This window comes from Cheilinus undulatus, linkage group 15, assembly GCF_018320785.1.
Source record: "Cheilinus undulatus linkage group 15, ASM1832078v1, whole genome shotgun sequence".
NCBI lineage: Eukaryota > Metazoa > Chordata > Actinopteri > Labriformes > Labridae > Cheilinus > Cheilinus undulatus.
In genome coordinates this window covers 13,306,032-13,323,050 of record NC_054879.1, presented here as the reverse complement: position 1 = coordinate 13,323,050, position 17,019 = coordinate 13,306,032, and the positions used below count along the sequence as shown (strand labels likewise).

At 37.3% G+C, this 17,019-nt stretch overlaps 1 protein-coding gene across 2 annotated transcripts in view; it reads right to left on the bottom strand.

Annotated features, from left to right (window-relative positions):
• Nucleotides 1-7,948: 7,948 nt before the first annotated feature.
• The window catches only part of LOC121522644 (solute carrier family 35 member F5-like), a 30,999-nt gene continuing 21,928 nt past the window's right edge, over nt 7,949-17,019 (bottom strand). For both annotated transcript variants that reach the window (XM_041807200.1, XM_041807201.1), the window contains exon 16: nt 7,949-14,453. The gene's annotated coding sequence lies outside the window, so the exon portion shown is untranslated. The remainder of the gene's footprint in view (nt 14,454-17,019) is intronic.

Sequence of the window (17,019 nt, the reverse complement as noted above, 5' to 3'; positions counted from 1 at the left end):
GGGGGTGAATTTTTTGTACGATTGTTTGGATTATTTTTAGGATAAAAGATTGGCACGTCTCATTTGATTGACAGATAGCTCAGCAGGCAGAAGCTCTGTTTCTGTCAACCAGAATGCTAGATAGCAGGCTGACAGGAAGTTGCGCTTAGTGGGCGGGCTGTTAGGTTGATCCAAAGTTTGGTTGAGACTGCGATTTCAATATGGAAGCCTCCACGAATTGGCTTCAAGAGCCGTTTGAGCCCACCTATTGTAAGCAGACAACTTACGTCACACAGGGTTTGTCCAATTCTTTCTACGGTCTATGGTCCGAGGTCAGGTCAATGAAATAATCGGTTCGAATGTTATTTTATTGAAAGTAAGTTTAGTTTTGGTGAGAAGCTTGAATAAAAACAGCTGCTCGGATGATTAATTTCTAAACAATATCAAAGAATGTTCTGACTTTTAACAGTTTTAACAGACATTTTTATGTATTCAAAGCATCAGTAATTGTGTTGAGGTTTTGGCATAAATCATCACATGAAATGAATAAATTGAATAGTTCAGTCAACTTTACTGTAGAATACTTGTTTAGTTGCCCTGTTGGAGGGTTTTATACTGCTTAGTTGAATAAAGTCAGTAAAAGCATGTTTTTGACTCAGAGTTTGTGTTGAAGCTTTCAGCCTACAGCTAATATCTTGTCGGCAGCAGTGATGCCTGTCCATTTATTTTTAATAAGGCTGTATCTTTCAGGGGTAGCAGAGTGGGGGAGAATGGATTAGCTGATTAAAAAGAACAATAAGAACGTCAGTGGACTAAATCCCAAACTATCTTTTTGTCGTCTTCCTCAAAAGACAGTCTTCAGCAGCCTCCTCTTAACCAGACAGAGCTGAAATTGTTTCTACAGGTTGAACACGATAAGAAAAAATATTCTCGTGTCATCTCACTGTGATTGAATCTTGAGAGAAACCTTAAATTAAAGCATTGAGCTCTGCGTGGCTACTCTGTCAGCCACATGTTCCCTGTCAGAGAAGAAGGAAGCAGAAATCAAAAGGATGATTGCTCATTATGAGCCTCTTCATTTATGTCTCACATCTCATTTGGATCATCTGCTGTTGTGTTCACTTCTGTGTGTAATTACTAACAGCTTGACACCGCCACATTTCTTATATCTCAATAATGAGGCGCTCATGTGTGATAGATCCCATGAAATTGACTTTGTGACTTTGAGATAAACACACGATGAGTGGCAATGTGCTGTGAGCTGGAAATTCTTCACAGCTGTAGGAATGAGGAAATAAGCCCAAATGAAGAGGTTGGTACACATTAAAGGGACCTAACAAATGTTACGTGTTGTTTAAACCAGAGCCACCACCTGGTGGATAGAGACCTTCATGAGGTAGGCAACTGGCAGACAACAAAGGCATTAGGTTAGGACAAGAAGGAGAGCTCACATGGTTTTTCACCTGCACCTTTGGCTTTAAAAATGTACTAAGTTCATTCTTGATCCTGAATGCCCGACTTGTTTTAGTCAAAGGTTGCGTGGTCGGCAAATTTGCGTTGGATTTTTTTGTTTTGTATGTATTTCTGTGTGTGTTGAATACTTTAAACGTATGTTTAATCATGGCTCCCAAATCAAAAGGAAGAGAATATGAGGTAAAATCTCCATCATAACTTCTAAGTTACCAAGGAAGGGGTTGAAAGTGGCAAATTTAAACATTCGTAGCTGAGGAAATAAAGTGACAGAGATAGCAGAAATATTATCAAGTGGAATTCACGTGTTAGCAATATCTGAAACTCCTTTAGATGACACATTCAGTGATGCAGCTGTGAGTATTCAGGGTTACAGTATTCATAGGAGAGACAGAAATGCATATGACGGTGTAGTAGCAGTTTACATACAAATTCAAATACCAGTAAAGGTTAGGTATGGCCTGATGCATGTCGATACTGACTATGGTTGCAAATGAATTTGCCACATTTAAAACCTCTGCTTACTGGATGTTGCCACAGACCTCCAAATGCAAACTCAATTTACTTGGGTAATATGTGTGAAATGTTAGATACTGTGTGTGACCTTGATAATGAAATATATTTCTTAGGTGATTTAAACATTGTCTGGAATGTGCCTCACTGTCCACTCAAGGAGAAACTGCAGACAGGTACTAATGCATGCAACTTAGTGCAAATGGTTGACAAACCTACAAGAGTATGCATTAGGAGGGTTGGAACAAAAAGCTCAACTCTTATTGATCACATCTTCACAAATCATAGTTATTTATGTTCAATTGCAATGTCCATTCCAGTAGGGTGTAGAGATCATAAACTAGCGGTGCTGGTGAGAAAAGCTAAGGTTCCAAAAGCAGGACTGAGAGTTTTTTTATTTAGAAGGTCAATGGAAATTTAGTGAAAAGTCCTTTAAAGATGATGTTGATGATATTTGTTGGGATCCTGTACTACAGAAGGACTGTCCAGATGATACTCTAGAAGTCTTTAATGAGTTGTTTTTGCAAGTAATTGAGAATCATGCACCACTAAGAAAGCTCACAGTTCACCGCGGATAGATGAAGAATTAAAGGAACTGATGAAACAAAGAGAAGACGCAAAAAAGGGTAGCATTCACATCAGGCTACAAGTCTGATTGGCAAATTTACAAAAAACTAAGGAATTATGTAACTGCAATAAAAAGTAAAAAGAAGAAACAACTTTATTTTGAGAATAGGATTATGAGTAAAGAATGACAAGTAAAAGCTATGGAGTGTAGTAAATACAACATATCTTGAAGTGGAAGGAGAATTTTTGACAAAACCGATAGAAATTGCTAATTATTTTAATGATTATTAAGGTGAAAATTTGAAGAAGCAGCATGCAATCAATGACTGATACTTCCAGATCAATGATTAAGGATTTAATAATGGAAAATAAGAAGTGTGAATTTAAAATTTAAAAAGATTAATAAATGCAAAGATAGACCACCAGGAATAGATAACCTGGATGTCAAATTTCTTAAAATGGTTTCTGGTTGAAGTGCTGTTCCTGTGTGTCATATTATTAATTTAAGCGTTGAAAAATGTATTTGTCCACAGGCATGGAAAGAAGCAGAAGTGATTCACTCTCAAAGAATCCAGCTGCACCTTTCTGTGGTTCTAACAGCCGTCCTATAAGCTTGTTGCCAGCTTTAGGAAAGATAATGGAGAGGATTATTTTTGATCGATACAAACTTATTTTGATGTTAATGATTCAACCACTAGCTATCAACATGCCTATAGGCCTGGCTATTCTACATGTACAGCTCTGACACAAATAGTGGAAGACTGGCAGAGGGAGCAAGATAACAGGAACATAGCAGGAGCAGTGCTGCTAGATTTCAGTTCAGTGTTTGATGTTATTGATCATTCTTTATTATTAGGTAAGCTGAAACATTATGGATTTACTATAAGTGCTTTAAAATGGATGGAGAGCTACCTGACAAACAGGAGGCAGACCGTTGTCTTTAATAGCAGTCTGTCAACAATGAAACATGTTCCACGTGGAGTACCTCAAGGTAGCTGATTAGGACCGTTGTTATTTTCTGTTTTTACAAATGATCTACCTCTTGTTTTAGATAAAGCCCATGTGGCCATGTATGCAGATGACTCAACAATATATGCTACTGCCTCTTCAATAGGAGAACTAAACACTATTTTACAGATGGAGTTAAAGTCAATGGTAGAATGGATTACAGGTAATAAATTGATTCTTCATGTAGGTAAAACAAAGTCCATTACATTTGGTTCAAAATATCAGTTAAAAGCTGAACCAGCACTGAAATTAAATCTTAACAACAAACCTATTGAGCAGCTGTGTGAGACTAAACTGTTGGGTATAACCTTGGATCATCATTTCCCATGGTTGAAGCATATTGATAATGTTGTCATTAAAATGGGAAGAGGCGTTTCAGTAGTAAGTAAAGTGCCAAAAAGTTTACCTCCAGATGTTATGAAACAAGTTCTGAATGCCTTGGTTCTGTCCCAGCTTGATTCTGGCTCTATAATTTGGTCCAGTGCTTTAATGAAAGACTTTAAAAAATTACAAGTGGCTCAGAATAAAGCAGCTTGGTGTGCCCTAGAATGCTCATATAGAACCATTGTAACAGACATGCATGACAGACTTGGCTGGCTAACTGTGAGACAAAGATTCACTTATGTTTTGTTAAATTTTCTCAGGAGTATAATTACAATCTCCAAAGTTATTATATGAAAAAGTATCTTCTCAGTTTGTTCAACATCATTACCAAACATGAAGTGCAGTAGAAAGAAGGTTCATACTACTGATGCTGAGAACAGGTATAATACAAAGAACAGTCCTGTACAGAGGCTGGAATTCACTGCCAGTGTATATTATTCAAGAAAATAACAAGGAGAGGTTTAATTTTTTGTTGAAACCTCATTATACATAATCAACAGTAATGAGTTTCATTGAGTAAATGAGCACTTTAGAATGTTGGCATGGTATGAAAAGCATTTTCACCTCTTTTTCCTTGGAATTATTGTTACAGGATAACTGGGACATATCTGTGATAGGTCATCCAGTTATGTGATTATTACAATGTGCCATGTAAATCTATGTATGTGCATGCATGTAATATCTGATGGTAGAAAGACTTTCAGTTTGATGAGTTTGAAATGTGTTTATGACTTCGTGTTCTGCGTCATGTTAAATGGATGGCCATTTTGTTTCTCTTCTGTATGTGTATGTTTTTTATACTTTTAGAGGAGCTGATTTTTATTTATTTTTTTTTGACCCTGTTGGTTTATGTTGTATTGTGTGTTGTTGATGTGTATGACTTCATGTGTGTCGGACCCCAGGAAGAATAGCCAATGCTTTTGCTAGTGCTAATGGGAATCCTAAGAAAGAAAGAAAGCAAGAAAGAAAGAAAGAGTGGACATTTATACTCCCCTCCAGAAGTATTGGGGCAGTTTGGCTCAATTGCTTTCTTTCTGTTTTTTCTTTCAGCTTTTATTTACAGGTACTTATATCTGGATCTGATATACAACTATGAAGATAGCACCTTCTGTTTGAACACACCCATCTTTCATGTGAGCAAAAGTATTGTGTGACTGACAGGTATGTTTTGCTGCCCAGGTGTGTCTTATTACATTGATTCAAACGCTAAAAAGTGCTGAATGTCTATGCTCAGTTTCAGATTTGGGTTTTGTCTGTGCAGACTGCATTTGTAGTTAGAGGTGTAACCAACATGAAAACCAGAGAGCTGTCTATGAGTGAAAAACAAGCGATTGCGAAGCTTAGAGAAGATGGAAAATCAATCAGAGCCACTGCACAAACATTGGCCATAGCCAGTTCAACCATTAGAAATGTCTTGAAGAAGAAAGAAACCACTGGTGTACTCAGTGACAGTTGTAAATGGATAGACCAAGGAAAAACAGTATCAGTTGATGACAAAAAACATTGTGAGAGCTGTAAAGAAAGACCCTAAAACAATTGTTAGTGACATCAGCAACAACTTCCAGAGGACAGGAGTGAAGGTATCACCATCTACTGTTCACAGAAGACTTCATGAACAAAAGTACAGTGGCTACACCAGAAGATGCAAACCACTTATTTGCAAAAAAGAACAGGAAATCCAGGCTGGAATTTACCAAACATTATAGAGATGAGGCTCAAACGTTCCTGGACAAAGTTTTATGTACTGATGAGACAAAGATGAACCTTTACCAAAGTGATGGAAAGACTAAAGTTTGGAGAAAGAAAGGATCTTCTCATGATCCCAAACATACCAGCTCATCTGTAAAACACACTTGAGGTAATATCATCGCTTGGGCTTGCATGGCTTCTTCTGGGACGGGGTTAATTAATCTTTGTTGATGATGTAACACATGATGGCAACAGAAGTGAACTCAGAAGTCTACAGAAACATTTTGTCTGCCAATTTAAAGAAAGATGCAACCAAACTGATTGGGAGATCCTTCATCATGCAGCAAGACAATTATCAAAAACACCAAAGGAGTTCATCAGGGGCAAGGAGTGGAAGGTTTTAGTCAATCTCCAGACTTGAATGTAAATGTTTGATGATGTCAGTGGATCATGGACTTGATGCAGTTAATGCAAGCAAAAGATTTACAACTAAATATTAAGTCTTATTTACTTTAATCTATTTGAGGTCTATCTGCTCCAATACTTTGGAATACAAAAACTGTGGCGTTCCCTGACAACTAATGCTATCTTCTAAGTTTTAAATAAAAGCTGAAATGTTCATCTCTTGTCTAATATTCATCTTTTGATGTCAAATCCAAAAGTTTTCAGTCTGAGCAAAAAGAAAGGAATTGGCCTCTCTGTTCCAATACTTTCAGAGATCACATCCAATAGAAAAGCCAGCCTTCCGGCCAGATATTACCTTTGGCTCCTGGCTTTTGCAGGAGCAAAGGCATAAAAGTAAAGAGATTTCAAGGGGTGAGGGTGAATTTCAGCTTTTGTGGGGCTGTTACTGTATGAATAGATGCCAATAAAAAAGTATTTTGAGTCTCCACTTCATACTGAAAAGATTTAAAGGGACAATCAAATATCTACTTTATTCAACAAATTTAATTCATCATCAAAGCTGTCTCTACGATACATTTTTGGATCACTTTGCAGAACTGAACACTAAGGAAAAGTAAAGCAAAATCAAGAGGTTTTCGATTATTATGAAAAGCATATTTTCTGCATCCTTTTCAGACTATATTTAATAGAATCAAGAACCTTCACATCTCAGGTAAGCAACTAACAAAGCCCTGAAATGTTGATGATGTTAGCATGGCTCTGCTTTCTCCAGCAAACTTTATGATTTGATGTGATTGAAAACTCTTTGATCTCTTTTTCCTTATCAGTTTGGTGTGATCAAAACTTTTTGCAAATTAGTACAATAAATACAGATAGTCGAAATCTTGACAACTATTTCAGTAAAGGGATTAGAGAAGGATCCTTGTCTTATTGAAGCAACACTGATTTACTTTATACCTTTCAAATAAGTTTAAAGTTGTTAAAATTGTACAATAACTTTAAAAGAGAGTCCTGCTTTTAATATCATGAACACTATATGGACAAAAGTACTTAGCCGCCTGACCATTACATCAACAGGGACTGTAATGACATTGTATCCAAATCCATGTTTTTTCCATTATTTCCATGATCCATGATTTTTGTTCTCTTAAGATATTTCACCAAATATATTTCATATTCAAACATGAAAGTACTTCAGAATCGACTTTCAGGATCCCTGATTTGTGGGAATCTGGTGCCCCCTGGACAAAGTATGTAGCGTGTTTCATTTTGAGCTCTGGTAATATACTGTAGATTGTTAATCTTAATATATCTTTATCTGGAAAATGTTGATCCAATCCAGTTTTTCTTGAAAATCAGGGGAAAAAGTAAACTCTGTCATCTAATACTGAAGGACTTTAAATGTTTCAACAAACAGGCCCTGGTTACCAAAGATGGAGAGTAACTAATTACATTTACAGATTTTTGTAATTGAGTCGTTTTCTGTGTACTTGTACTTTTCTCAATACATTTTGAAATCAGTAGTTTTAAGTGAGTTTTGACCAGGGTAACTACTTCTACTTGAGCGCAATACCCTTGTATTTTTTCCACCTCTGTAGACTACACAGTAGCATAGAGAGAGAGTGATTTCACATCACATCCTGAAACAGCTGTTGGACACAGCAAAAACTGGAGAGTTGATATCTTAGGGTCAAGATTTTAACTCCCAACTCAGTTCTGAGTGAAACGGTCTTCAGTGTTGAAGTTATTTGACAGTGTTAGTTGAACTCTCTAAAGAGTAAGTTGATCTTCGCTCCACCCACTGTCATTTCAAACCTGGGGGCTGCTCTGGGAACCTGCTGCTCTGATATCTTACAAACATACAATGTCTCTTTAAAAACAGTATAGAAAAGATATGCAGAGATTCAAAAAGATATGTTTTAATAGTGCAGTGTATGTATGAAAACAGACTTAAAAAGCATAAATCAAGAGCTAAGGTTGATAAAAGAAAATGACTTTTTACAGCTTCTTCCATATAAACATCTTCATTTATGACACTTAAAGAAAATCAGAGATGAAAAATGACAAAAAAAACCTGAGGAAGAAAAAATGATTTACAGATTTCACAAGCACCATCAAAGATTAAAAGCAGGCATCATGGGAAATTTTCCATGTAAAATAATCATACAAAAAGTTTTAGAATTGTATCAAAAGGAGGGGCTAGAACTTACTTCAGTGATTTTAAGAGCCAAATTCTTTTGTTTACCCTCACATGACTGCTTTGACATCCTCCTCTTCATGTCTGAGTGCAGTAAAGCTCTCTACAAGGACGTCATTAAACAGGACGGGAGCAACATTTAACATTTCAACTTCAGCTGTTGTGTTTACACTCTGGATTGCATGACAGACAAAGAAACACATCTTTAAAATCACATCAAATCAAACAGCAGATTAAGAAAAAAACATTTACAACAGTCAGATCAATAGGAAATAATCTCAGCTGCAAATAAAAGAGAATTTGGCCATTTTTCAAACTCGTCATTTTGTAGTTCTTATTTACAATGATACACAAAATATATAAAGATACAGTCCTTAGTGGTCATCTGAATTTCACAATGAAACAACACTCTGTTAATGAGTCTATGTGTACAGTATTTACACCCATTATGATAGCTGCTCATATAAGCAGACGGATGTTATTTCACGAAGGCATTTTATAGCTTATAGCTGAAGGCTTCTGTCAGTTTATATTTTAATATTTAGATTTACTGTTATACTTTGTCATGACCCAGCACTGTCACCAGTACTATCATTAATAATAAGAAGTGCGAGAGACCCTGTTTATAGTTCGCATTAGCATCCATGCTGAGCATTCAGACACCAAGCTGTCCACACACTTCATTAAGAAGAGAAAATAGCAGCCCTTACATCATTTATTAGATTTACTGTGGCTTAACAGCCATGTATGCTATATGCAGTAAAGCTGCTAGCAATACATATAAATGGGGGAAGGGGGAAAATAAGCCAGTAGCTGAGAGGCAAGTGGTGCCCTTTAAACAGCTTTTCCTCATTTTGCCATAAATATACTCTTAAAGGAAACACTGATTGACTACCTAAACCTTGTGGAGTACAATTTGGATTAATGACAGCTCAATTCAATATGTTAAGTTCCAAAAGAGACAAGATGTGTCATTTGTGAACGAGTCAGTTCTAAGAGCCGCTTCTTTTATGTGAACAACAGGAGTTAGCTCCAGTTTGAGAGCCAGTCTCCTTTTTTCCATTTTCTTGTTGATTTGAAGATATAAAAAAGGCAGAATAGTACCAAAAAAAGAGCTGTATGGGAGCCGTAAGATAGGCTCTTAGTAATTCTAGATTACTAAAAAGAGCTGGGATTTATTGTGTGGAGGCTGAAATTGGGGGTTTGAATCTTGGTCTGGGCACAGTCAGTATCCAGTGTGGACCCTTGGGCAAGGTCCTTCATGCCATGAACACCTATGTACGTCGCTTTGAATAAAAGCGTCTGCAAAGTGACAATGTTACGTTGTACATCTCATCATTACAGGTGAAGCTGGAGAAATGTGAATAAATCACACTTTTTGCTTACTGCAGATCATGTCACCTGACAGGTAGTCTTAAACGCATACCAGTATGCATTGTATTTTCACTGCTTAGCCAATCCAGATGAAGGCATCCCAGACCACCTCTGTATTCAGTCTGAGCCATCAGATATAAGATCGTTTCCAGTATGTGTTAAGGTGCAACCATGCCTAGCATTAAGGATTACCACTTGGTAACTGAGTGCCCAAATCAAATATTAATTCAAGGTATAAACAGGGTCAAAAACAAGGATATGATTCGGTTTTTAAGCTGTTGCATCATTCCATTTGTCTTTGTTTCTTACTTAAAAGGTATCTGGTGAAAAACTTTATCTGGACAATAGACTGTAAATAAGAAGCAGACATAGGGAAGTAAAGCTGAGCTTGCATTCACATGGATTCAGGGTGACAGTAGACTACCGAAGTAATTTTTTTTTACATTTTAAAACAAAATTTCAGTTCTTTTAATCATTAATAATATTGTAAAGAAGTACTGAGCTCTTCCACTAAGCCCACTGACTGTTCTCTGCCAGCCTTGTGTGATTCTGTCAACAAAGGTTACATCCATCTCATCTCCTAACTGAATCCATGTAAATGCATCATAATTGTATGCATTCTTCAATGACCACCATTATGTGTATAAGGCATCTATGAAAAAAAGGACCAAATATTTACTCATTACCTCAGGTCACATTTCCAAGTCTAAACTAACTGCTTTCTAGTGTTTTTTGTAAGTTTAAGGACATTTTGAAGATTAAAAAGACAGTTAAGCAGGGTTTCTTTGAGAAGCTGCTACCATTACAACCTTCAAACCAAAGATAGGAGTGTCATTATCTGTAGCCTCATAAATACAGTCACTTTGACTCCAGCTATCAAAATGGAGACTGCCAAAAGGCCCGAGACGTGTTGTGTGATGTGACCTTGATGATGGCTAGATCTACTTCTTATACAGTCTGTGATGAAGAGTAGTCCAAGATACATTTGTCTGTGGGGTGTTGAGCTATGAATTCTAACTGGTGTTAGTGTCCCATAAAGGAAATGTGAAGTACACACAAAAGTCACTTTTAGCATTTCTGTCACTGTGAGAGCTGCTAAGTCTGCTGGGTCACATGAACTCGTCACTGTGGTGTGTATCTGATTCTACCATATGTAAACAAAAAAGTTTTAAAGATTAGCTTCTCCCACTACGAAGACTCAAATCTTTGCCAGAGTAGTTGTCTACATTTAGGTAAAAAGGTATCAAAGAACACTTAGTTTAAGCCACATCCACCTGAAAAATCATCTTTTACCCACATGCACCCATTTATTTTCTTCCACTTGGGGGTTACGATGGCAAGAGACATCCCTCTCCCCCAGATATGCTGGATTCTGACACGTTCCTAAGCCAGATGAGATACATAATCCCTCCAGTGAGTTCTGGGTCTGAGAGGGACTCCTCACATCTAGATGTGCCTGAAAGACCTCCACAGCAAAGTGACCAGGAACCATCCTGATCAGAGACCAAACCTTCCCAGCTGGCTCTGCTCTAAACTCCTCATTAATTTATTTCAAGGTATTATGAGCAAATAGAGTTTGCAAAATTTGAACAGCACAAGTAAATCTTACTTGCTGTCTAAACTAATTGTAAAAGTAAATCTAATTGCACGACACTTGACAAGTAAAAAATATCTTACCTTATTGGTAGTTTTTTTCTTATTACAAGCAATGCAGGCCTTATTTTTGCTTGTTACATCTTGCAATAAAAAGTTTATATGGACTTGTAGGGTAAATGTGGCTTATAATTAATGTAATGAGATACTTTGACAAAAATAAAAACACTTGCTTAGATTCCAGTTATTTCAGCATGTGAAATGTTTGGGATTGAAAAAATTTGACATAATCAAGCCTTAACAAATGGTGAAAGACGGCACTCAAGATGTACTTCAACATTTCAGTGTTGAATTACTGATGCAGTACAGCAAAACATTTACGATTAAAAAAGGAATTTAAGAAGGTTTGTGCTGCATTCACATGGAAAAAGGCCAAAAAAACACCTTCAGGGTGGCAGTCATGTATGAGGATCAACAACAGTCAGTGAAAATGTCTACAGGTGATCCAAATTTGTTTTCCATGTCTGACGAAAATGGACTTAAGTTTCTATTAACTCACAAGAACTGTTTCAGCTTGCTCATTCTGGGGTGAATGCCTTCCACCGGCACAAGAGGACAATTTTTACTTGTGAAAACTACAGCAGCCTTTTAATAAGCAGCGGAAGTTGTCATTGTTTGACATCTGTTGTTTCTTTCATTGTTTTATTATTCTTGTTTTGTATTTCAGTGTCTTGTAAGCCTGTAAGGACTAGACACCCCTTGGTGCATGGTCTGTTGAATTACTAGTAAATGAACTGAACCATATAAAATTTAATGACTGAAGCAGCTTTGGATTTCTGTATTAAAATTGGAGTTAAAACCGGTGCAGCTTAAGAGTTCCTTCTGTCATTGCTCTAACTGTGAAAGGAGAGCTTTTTTTTTTTTTGCTTAAATGTATTCTGTTACTGTGAATTCTGCAGAGAACTGCCAACAGTAAAAACATTTCTTTTTTTTTTTTTCTTTTTTTTTATAATTTTATTTCTACAGTTCTAGTTGTTTAGGTCATTTATTCCAAACCTGGGGTCCAGGCATACTTAAGGGGGTATGCCTGGACAAAAATCAATCATGATTAGAAATGCAATGTAGGTAGGTATACCCCAGCCACCTTGAAGACAAGAGAGTCAGTTAATTTTTGAGCAAAAAGTGAACACTTTTTTGGGAAAAAAATCATTTTTTTTAAATTATAAAGCTGCATATATACAAGAAAACAATTTCAGAATATCAGACTTCATGAAGTCGTAAATTAACAAGAAAAACTTGATATTTCCAAGTTTGTTAAGTCTTGAATTTTGAAGATTTTAAAATCATAAATTAACAATATTGTAAATGCAAACATTTTAAAGAAAAACAAACTTAAAATAGCAAATGCATTTTCAACTTTGTAGTCTCAAAAATTCAAAGTTGTAGTTTATGTACATTAACAACTGTTGGAGAAAAAAAAGTTTTTTTCTCATAATTTAATGACTTTTTACACTTGAGAATTTAGTTTTTCTTGAAAATCAATAGATTCCCCTCATTATTATAATTATTATTATCTTCAGAGTGGTGTGAATGTGCTGTTGTAATAATGGATTGTTTATATATCCGTCTTTTTTCTAGAACAAGCGCATGTAGGCCTGTTATGTTGGGATTTTGTCAATGAATCATTTTAAAACTAATGTGTATTTTCTCCAGGTGGGTCTTGTGGGGCTTAGCATTTCTAAGAAAAGAGTAGGTTGGGAGACCTAAACCAAAAAGGTTGGGAACCACTGGTCTAGGTCACCATTAAGTCACACTGTCATAATCTAGCCCAGTGTTTTTCAACTTTTTTCTGTCATGGCACCAAAATTAGAAAAAAAAAAAAAATCAAGTCATCAAGTCTGACAGCTGGGGGATTTGTGTAGTAATATAATTGGCAAAATAAATCTCAAAAGCAATTTCTTAAAAATGCCTTTATTTTCAAGAAATGACTGTGTAAGCCTTGATAAACAAACTATGATTATTGCACAGTATGCACTGTCTTAAGCCTATTGCTGATCCTGACAATGATATAAAATCTGAAAAAGGGCATATGGGTCAATGTTGATAGTTTATGATGGGGCAACTAATATTCTGCATATTTATTGTAAGTCTTGGTTGAATTTCAAGTATTTTCAAGGCACCCCTGACAATGTCAGAAGGCACCCTGGTTGAGAAAGGCTGATCGAGTCCTCTAAAAGAAATGCAGTCAATGGTAGCCAGTGGGCACCTCTGCATGCCCCATGTACAGAAGCCCTCAAAGCTGCGCTCGAGGTTCAAATCCAGCCTAAGTCTCACTCTTTCTCTAGTTTCTCACTCTGTCCACTTTTCTGTTTGATTAAAGGCACAAAAGCCATAAAACTACCACATTAACCCTGGCGTAAACTGTGCAAATTCATGCTGATTCATGAATTTTGAGTCACACGACTCGCTTGGAAGTTGTCCTGACTTTCTGTCTGATTGTGTGTTGCTGTTGTGACGTCGACAGTGGAATGTGACCGCCAACCACTGCCCTAACAGCTACTCCTGACTGGATGGATGGATGGATTTCTGACATGAAATTTTTGTTGACTGCATACACTCACACAGTGAGAGCAAATCGAGCAGATCCCCCAACTTCGGGGCATTTTTTCCTTTGTAAACGGTTGGACAGCATTTGAAATCTCCATACAACAGCATGAGGAGCTGAGTAGAGCATCTCTACCCAGAGTCCATGTGAATGCAGCATCACCTCATGAAAGGCAGACAGAGAAAATATACACTTCCACATAAATGGACAGATTGGCAACTGGGAGAATGCATTGTTTCTGCATCACACATACAAACAAGCAGCAAGGCTTCAAAGGCCTCTAGACAACACTAAGATGTCTTTAAAATAGATTTAAACGTCTTTAACTTCAGATTTTTACAGATAAATACAGAGCTACTCTGTTTCTGTTAGTGTTATAATCAAGTTCAACATGTACCGTTTGATTTGGTCACAACATAAAAGTCATCACTAACAATGTCCAGCACCTTGAGCACCACAGAGGTCCTCTTTTTACACAGAAAACATCATGAAGTCAAAACAGAAGTCAGTCTTTGTGGACTAAAATGTGAAAATAAAAATTAGTTTGTAGAAGTGAAAGTGTCTCACCAACACTGGAGAAAATAAATAGATTTAATAGGAGGCACTGAGGTACTTAAAAGTCTCTGAAAGCTTCCAGATTGTCAGCTCAGTCAGATCCACACGTTCAACCTTTGGAGACAAATAAAAGATAATGTGAGGAATCTGAATGAGTATAAACTTCTGTACAGTGTCTATACAAAACACAAGTATACATGAAACTTTCACATATTAAACACCATGAGCCAGTAACTAGTGATGGACTGGAGTAAAACTGCTGCAGCAGAATCATATAGTCTTTGTCAATTCACTTGCAAAGGATGGCGCCTTCATTTCCCACAGTGCAGCTTGTTTACCAGCCGTGTGGGAAGCACACACGTTTCATGAGAAGCAAATTGCAGAGATCCTTTTGGTGAACACTTTTCCAGCTCATCATCAAATATTTGAGAGTTATGCTCGTTAAAAGTAGAAAGAAATATTTATATATTATATTATTTTTACAGCAGTTTAGAAAGCTGACATTTTTTTGTCATTAGGGACAACTGTGTTAGGATACTAAAGGAGCTCTTCAGGGTTAAATTTGGACATCTATATAGAGCACTGTGTCACACAGCCTACTGAGTTTTGAAGGGACGGTTATTTATGTGGCAGAATGCACTAACTTCCACTGTTGCTGTAATGTAAGGTGCAGTAAAGTTGATGAAAAAGAAAAGAACAGACCCCAGTAAAAACCACAGCAAAGTTACCAAGTTTCAGCTCTATTAATGCAAAACAAATAGAAATTTGCACACATACACAGCTTAATGTTCATCTGCTCTCTCATTTGAGACCAAACACCTAACAGTAAGGCTTTAAAATATTTTAATATGTCTCCTGATGAGAAACCAGGACCTGACATTAAATCTTGCTCTGCCCTGATGGCGATGACTGTGCTGCTTTGGGAAGAAGATAAGAAGGTGTCTGAGTAAACTGATAAATAATGAAGAGACTGTGACTTCACTCAGAATCAGACTTTCTGGAGTGGGCGGTAGATCTCTTATCTAAAATATTTACACAAATCTGCGGTCTCTCTTACTCACCACATTCTGAACACAGAGAGAATCAGAAACTTAGTTAGTAGATGTTTAGAAAGAAACAACCAAATGAAAGAAAAAAGAGAAGCGGAAGACCTGAACCTCTTCAACAGTTGTATAATCCTCTTGTTCGGATGGAAATCTATCTAAGTTAGTTTGTGTTGACTTCATTCTTAAATCAAAGTATCTCATGGACTTGAGAGAGCTCAATAAATAACCAGCAGAAATATCAGGCGCTCTTATTGTGAAATGCTGCTTTACCTTCATGGTGCTATCTACTACCGGAGCTTTGCTTGACTGAAAATACTTCAGTTGCATGAATCTTTATAGATGTGCTGTGTTTGGGACTGAATCTTTTTCTGGATTTGGACCATGGGGACCCTTTCTGATAACCTTGCAAAGCCAGTGGATTGTCCAGATTCCCTGTCTGCCATCAGATTAATTCATTTTGCAAAGCTTCAAGCTAAAAAGTTTTTATCCAAACAGAGAGTGACCGGGCTAGTCGGCAAGGAGAAAGAAGTAGTTGCCACAGGTGTGTTCTAGTTGAAGCAACTACAAGCCAGTAAATGATAGTGGCAAGAGAAGGCATTAGTGTGGATGCAGTTTTATCAGAACTGGACAATATTTCTTTATTAAAAAGGGGAAAAGTACTGGTTCCACTGATAGTAAACACTCCTCTTCTGGCCTGTGTGGTGAGCTTTCATTATGTATTTTAGTCCTTAGTGGCAGCCCTTTCCAAATACTGTTCATCAGGTCTTGCCCAGATGGATGTGATAGACTTTATGGACAAAAGTATTCAGCTGCGTTACCATCACATCAACAGGGACTGTAAGGACACCGTATTCAAATACATATACTGTAATATGGAGTTGCCCCCCCCTTCTGCAACTGTAAGAGGCTCCACTCTTGTTGGAAGGCTTTCCACAAGATTTTGGAATGTTTCTGTCGGAATTTGTGCCCATTTATTCCGTAGCGCATTTACGAGGTCAGGCACTGAATATGGACAAGAAGGCTTGGCTCAGACCTCCGTTCCAGTTCATCCCAAAGATAAGGGCAGGGCTCTGTGTGGGCCAGATAAGTTCTTCTACACCAGACTCCACAAACCATGATTTTAAAGTCCTTACTTTGTGCACTGGGGCACAGTCATGAACGAATAGAAAGGGCCTTCCCCAAACTGTTGCCACAAAGTTTGAAGCATAGCATTGTCCAAAATGTCTTGGTATGCTGAAGCATTAAGATTAGCCATCACAGGACATAAGGGGCCCAAATGCTGAAAAACAGCCCCTTACTATTATCCCTCCTCCAGCGAACTTTACAGTTGCCACAATGCAGTCAGGTAGGTAACGTTCTCTCAGCATCCGCCAAACCCAGAATCACCCATCTGACTGTCACACAGAGAGGTGAGATTCCCACTGCTCCACAGTACAGTGTCAGTGTGCTTTCCACCCCTCCATCTGATGCTTGGCATTGGATTTGGTGATATGAGGCTTGCATGCAGCTGCTTGGCCATGGAAACCCTTTCCATGAAGCTCCTTCTGCACAGTTTTAGTTTTTACATTAATGCCACTGGAAGTTCAGAACTCTTCAACAGTGTTAGAGATTTTATGTGGACTTCTGCCTTGTGG